The sequence below is a fragment of the Sphaeroforma arctica genome, assembly GCF_001186125.1.
Source record: "Sphaeroforma arctica JP610 unplaced genomic scaffold supercont1.545, whole genome shotgun sequence".
Lineage (NCBI taxonomy): Eukaryota > Ichthyosporea > Ichthyophonida > Sphaeroforma > Sphaeroforma arctica.
Window position 1 is genome coordinate 25947 of NW_014040013.1, and position 6475 is coordinate 32421.

Here is a 6475-nt window from a genome sequence, read left to right on the forward strand (position 1 = left end):
CACAGACTCAGTTTTTGGGTTCTAGAGTTGGCTTGAGCGTGTTCTACGCCGGCATAGTATACTGGCCACAGACTCAGTTTTAGGATTTTAGGGTTGGCTCGAGCGTACCTGAGCTCTACGCCGGCATAGTATACTGGCCACAGGCTCAGTAGAGTACCATACCAGAGTGCCTTGGATGGTTCCGCTAGTATGCGCTTGGCGGTGCCATAGACTACTTGGCGATGTCCATCGCGCAAGCACTGGACAGCCCACGCCTGCACCTAAACTTAGTATCGAATAAACAAAACCAGCCGTCCAGTGGGTCCAATAGTATTCACACGTGGTGTTGTCCCGTTTGTTTGTTTTTTCTGTGTATTCAAGGCCACGGGTAGATCATATAGTAACTAGCCCTGTTTGCTTAGTGGTAGAAACAAGCCGTACCGGTAGCGTGTGTTATGAGATTTTGTCGCCACCTTTTTTGTCATCACCGTCCTTGATATTTCCTTTCTTGTCGCCATTATCGTCACCATTATCGCCACCGTCGTCACAATCACACCTATTTGACCCAGCTCGGTAATCTCGTGAACGGTATCGTAAATATGCGTCCTGGATTAAGTGTATGTCACTGTTTGTCATTTGGTATACGTGCGCAGTCAATTTGTGTTGGATACATTGCTTGAGATACGCGGCATTCATGATACCGTAAGATAAGCGACAGTCAATGCCCGTATCGAGCCGAGTTTTATCAAACCGTACTTGTTTAAAACGCACGATTCATCCACTCTAGTCGCTGTCGGACCAGTATGACCAAACCCTACAACATGAATTAAAGCGTGCAATACACTGGCGGGCCACGCGTCGGTCGACACAGATAGTTCGGCTGACGGTAGAATAAGATTTATACCATAAGTATCCCGTCTAAAGTTTCCCAATTTGACCGATAACTACAGTCCTTATCCCAGAACGCGACACGAACGTGTGAACTTTCAGCCGCGACGTCGACATAATAAAACACTGGACCTACGACGTGCTCAATGTCTATGGCGGCCCTATTGAACATCCCAAACTCCTCCAATCCTCCATTCCTAAACGCTACAGCAAACTCCACGTCGCGCGGTCCCACGGTTCTATATTCCCTTGTTTCGGGAGTATACAGGATATCACCATTTATATCAATGCACACTGTGAGTGTTAACTTATCGTGAATCGCGACTCCATTGAAATTCGAAATCGCGAATCGCGACTCTATTGAAATTCAAAATGAACAAGTATATCTGATTGAACTGATTCGCCGAGTCGGCTCGGTCATACCCAACGCGGCACTGAGACCGCCACCAGTGGCGCCGCAAGCTACGGATGTTATCCACACCCGCGCCGGCGGTGGTAGCAGTGGTATCGATTACGTGCTACATATTAAATGCCTGGCATATCAATCTCTATTATTGTATACCTACTGCCTTCATACACGAGAGCGGACGGTCGCAAGCGTTCACTTCTTCTATATATTGTGTGTTTGATTCTTACAGAGTTGAAACATTAAAGGAATGCTTACTGGTAACATAAACAACATCTCGTATAGAGCAACGATCTTCACTCGCTCAACCTCGCTGATCGTGAGCGTTCTGTCATACAGCCCGCGTGTGAGAAATATTATTCGACGTACATGGGTCAAGTCGATGTATCAGATGCACTTTCTGCTCGGAATAAATTGACGGGCTTTGGCCGTAGGAGGAGTATGAGTCCCACGATGATCTGCTACTAGTAGATGTTGAGGAGAGTTGGAAGAAAGCTTTCCCGCATTCTTGTCGTTTGCGAATAGACATCTGACGTTTTGTAGCATCTAGGGAGAAGATTATCATAAAGCCAATCGAAATCCCAAAACCCAGAATAATCAAATATTGAGTTTTGGAATTAGAAATGGAGTATTTTTGATATTAGAGTCATCAGAAATATTAGCGGTAGAACCGTTAAGCTATACCGGGACTCCGCGTGTGAGAGAAACACTCAAGTAAATCCTGAGTCTAGTGAAAACACAAATAAAGACTCAGTCCGGTTCTCTCAGATTAAGGACTTTTCCTAGCTGAGATAGCCGTACTTGAGAAGAGGTATATTGTATCCCTTGAATCGTAACTTCCAGCTACTCATAACACTACATTATTTACACTATCCTTATAGATAAGTCAACTATAATCTGTGACACAAGCAACTCACGAAAGTACCAAAAGGAAGTTCAAATATCAAAGAATAGTGATTCAAGAACTCTATTTATTTTGCACTAAGAAGTAGAAGTGGGCAACAAGCTCAACTTTGAAGCGAAGGAAGAAGCGGAGGTCAATAAGAGGAACCGACGAGAGAGAAAACCCACCTAGAAGCGAAGCCGACGCAAGGTAAACTGGAACAGGAAGAAAAGAAGCTTGCCTGGGCACAGTAGAACCCACAAAGACAACAGGTGAACTTCTTAAGTAACAACAGATAATTTTCTGATAAGTGAAAGTGAGTTACAAGGAGTGTGTTTTCGAAAAGTGTCACGGTGATTAATTCATCAATGTTGGGGATTTTACAAATCTGAGAAAGTGTCAATCAACATCGTGGTTATATAAATGTTCCCACAATAGAATATACGTCCTAGCAAATCAGACGGGGCTCAACATCACGATTGCAACAGAAGTACAAGCGCAAAGGGGCTTAGGCTCACAAAACAAGGCATTGGAAAAGGCACACTCCTCTAGCCGAGCAATGTATCACAGAGATCATTTCAATCTATAAAAGAGAACATATCGCATTAAGACATCCAGTTAAGTCCATCAAGGATAACACGATTCCATTGCACAACAAGAAGCAAGTAATAGCTCACAAGAAGATGCACAACACAGAGTCAGTAACATTTCCACACTAGAGAGAATTGACTAAGAAAATTAAGATAGAAAAATAAATTTATCGATCAGATGCTTGGATGAACCAACTACAAACACAACACAATAAGCATAAATAGTGTAACGACAGCAGAGCAACACACAAACCATAATACCCACAAACAGAAACACAGTTAGCGAAGCACATGCTAAATCATAAAGATGCAAATCTTAAATCATAGATCAACAACTAGGGGATGCAATAAAAGGGTATGCAGTTTTAAATCTTAGAACATCAAAGGGTATGAAGGTTTAAATCTTAGAACATAACATGTGTGCGAAATAATTGAAGGAGTTGTTCGAGAAGGTTCACTAAGAACACAGACATAACTCGACACAATCACAGGCAATAATAGAAGAAGCTTTCAATCGATCAGATCTCAAAAAAAACAAGCATCTAAAACTCCTTCGAGCCAAACAAGTGATACCACACAATCGAACAATGCGCATAGAGAAATACAAAAATAGAACACACACAAAGAAACAAGTAATCAAGAACTAGTATGACCAAGCGGATCAGGTACGAAGCCAAAAGATCACATAGCGGTCACAGAACGAAATTACATCAAATATCAGAAGGGGCAGGTTTCATTTCCACAGGAGAGTGGTTTTTCTAAAATGGCAAAGCACCATCATTACCCCATCGCGGAAGGGAGAAAACTGTTCTCCATAACCGCACTAGAACTATTGGCGGTTATCTATATGGCGGACACATTTGGTTTAGTGTGGAAAAATCGACATATAGTGACTCTGCCGACAATGAAGGGGCCGTTGCAAACGTAAAAACGCGCACCAGCCCAGTTGCAGATATACTCAGTCTTCTGCGACTATTAACGGAGATTGAAGCATCATTCGACATTGAGATCTCCTGCGAACACGTACCAGGAGTTAATAATGAGATCGCGGACTATATATCCCGCGATTGACCGAATGATGCAAAAGCAATGTCCCCTAATATGCACCCGTACCCAACACCGCTGGGTCACTGTGCGCGACTACAAGAAACCGCATTCGCAGCTCACCAACGCAGAGCTATATTGTAAACAAATGCACAGGCTTTATCATTTATTTAATAAATATATTGTACGTAGCACTAATCGCGAATCTGCTTCACTAACACCCTTTGTATAGGTCGCCCCAGCCTTCTGCCTTTCCATCGGATGTCAGTCTCCCGACCGCGTTCACTCCCGCGATAACAGGCGCACCATTGCGTCACTTCCTGCAGGAAGTCTTTCAAATCGTCACAGCAGCTTGAACGCGCGCCAGTAGCAGTACTGTTCAACGGCACTATTTAGACTTGGCAGTTCATGAAGGCTTGATATCGTCGGCAGAAATTCTTGCAGGCAACCTACCGGCAGGCGAGGACATATGGCTGTTGTTCATTGGCTGGCTGGTCATGCGGGGACGACAACCCGAATCCATTGCCTCATACATGTCAGGCGTACGGCGTATGTACAAGATGGCTTGCGCAGATTATTCCGCCTCACAGATCCCTGCGCTGGTACTCCTTCGAAAAGGGATTAAGCGTTGACAGGCTGAACATAGCCTATTGCGCATTAAGAGGGAACGAGACGGTGTTACACCACGTTTGCTGCTTTTAAGTTTTTCTCCTGTATTCAAATGCTACATGCCAGATATTTAATGGGTTCGTGTATGGACTATTAGGCTGCTAGGTGTGTTTTGTTTATTTAGAAGTGGTCAGCTTACAACCCACCCGCAACTGCAACCGTATTTCAATTACATTCATGTGAATCGTCCGGGGGTCCGTGTGTATCCCGATCGCATCCTATTAGCACTCTCTTCGTCAAAGACGCAACAATTCAGGACTGCAACTATCCGAATTCAAAAGCTACCAGAAGCTTATAACGATATCTGCCCTAAATATCACCTTCTGTTGTGGCTTTCGCTCACAACAAAAGAACATTTTGACAGCCACCTCTTCGCTCTGCACAATGTCGCAGTTACAAAAGCCGAGTGATCACGCAAGTTCAAGCACTTAGTTAAAGCATCTGGTTGTCTGGACCCCCAAAAAAATACTCCGGGCACTCACTGCGCATCGGTGGCCTATCTGCTTTGAAAGAATCTGGGTTGTCCGATAGGAGTGAAGATCCTTTGGCGGTGAACCTTGGATACCCACCTTATTTACTGGCGCCTATCCAAGATAGATCATGCACGTACAGCATACACGTACGTGAAATAACTAAACACTACACAATCAACACAGGCGCTCTCGCCGAACAATACCTCATCGCAATGAATTCTCCAAGCCTTGGGAACAGCTCGAAGAGCGTATTCTGGTTGCGGCGTTCGTGGAAGTCTTTCCGAGCTTGTGTAGGCATGATGCAGACAGCGCGTCTGGTACATCATGTGCGCACGCACCACACAAGCCTCACAGCAAAAACCAAAACGATTTCATTGCTTTTACGGCACAGCTGTACAAAAGTTGAAAGCTGTGGCTTTTTGTGCTTCAGTGTTAAAAAAATGCTACGAGACTCAAAATAGCTAGGATAGCAAGTAGACGCTAATTGGAGATAATGATTAGGAAAGCCAAGTGCACCGAGGGCACAGTGTGATTGTTAGAGTGACATGTAGTAGACTTTAAATAAAGTGCAAATGTATGTATTTATTTCTGACCTCATCTTTGGTTTTACATCTAGGGTGTTTGTGCTAGTGTTCAGCCGCTTGGGCTGGCCAGGGTAAAAACTCATATTGTCAGTATGAGAAACCTTATGCGGAACACTTTAACACTTCGATGCGTTTCTATTTCGACTTCTCTGCAACTAAATCTCACGCTGATCCCATGATGCCTTTCCGCATAGGTTGTGACTCACATAGAACCGCAGCTATTATTAGAATGTTGCGGTTGACAGGTTTAATCCACTCTCGGGAATCGGCTGAGAAACTTAATCTGCTCTCGGAATTCGGTTAAGAAATAACTGCACTCTTGGGAGTAATTTAAAACTTGATTAGCTCTCGGGAGTGAGCTAACTCTGATGACAGCTCTCGGGAGTGAGCTAACTCTGATGACAGCTCTCGGGAGTGAGCTAACTCTGATGACTTCCAAAAATCAAAGATGGCTTGATGCTGTAAAATCTGGCCTGAGACCTGTAGTCTCTCAGTGATAGCGATTGCAAAACATAGAATAGATATTTGGTAAAATATTAGTGGACGTTATATGTATAATTGATGGGTGTCAAGAACAACCAAAATCACACTTCCGCGCACACACTAGTCGACGGCAAAATAAGGGAATCAAAGCACTACTCACCCACCCTACAATTGAAAAGTCCAGTATGTAAAATTATAGTTTAAAAAGCTTTTAAGAGCAAATAAAAACCGTTAGCTTCCGCGGACCCGGGTTGCGCCGTTCATGGAAGTCTGTCCGAGTTTGTGTGAGCATAATGCGGGCAGCGCGTCTGGTACATCGTGTGCGCACGCACCACACAAGCCTCACAGCGAAAACCAAAACGATTTCAAATGGTTTACAACATACTATATATATATATATATATATATACATATATATATATATATATATATATATATACTATATATAGTATACTATATAGTATATACGTATAGTA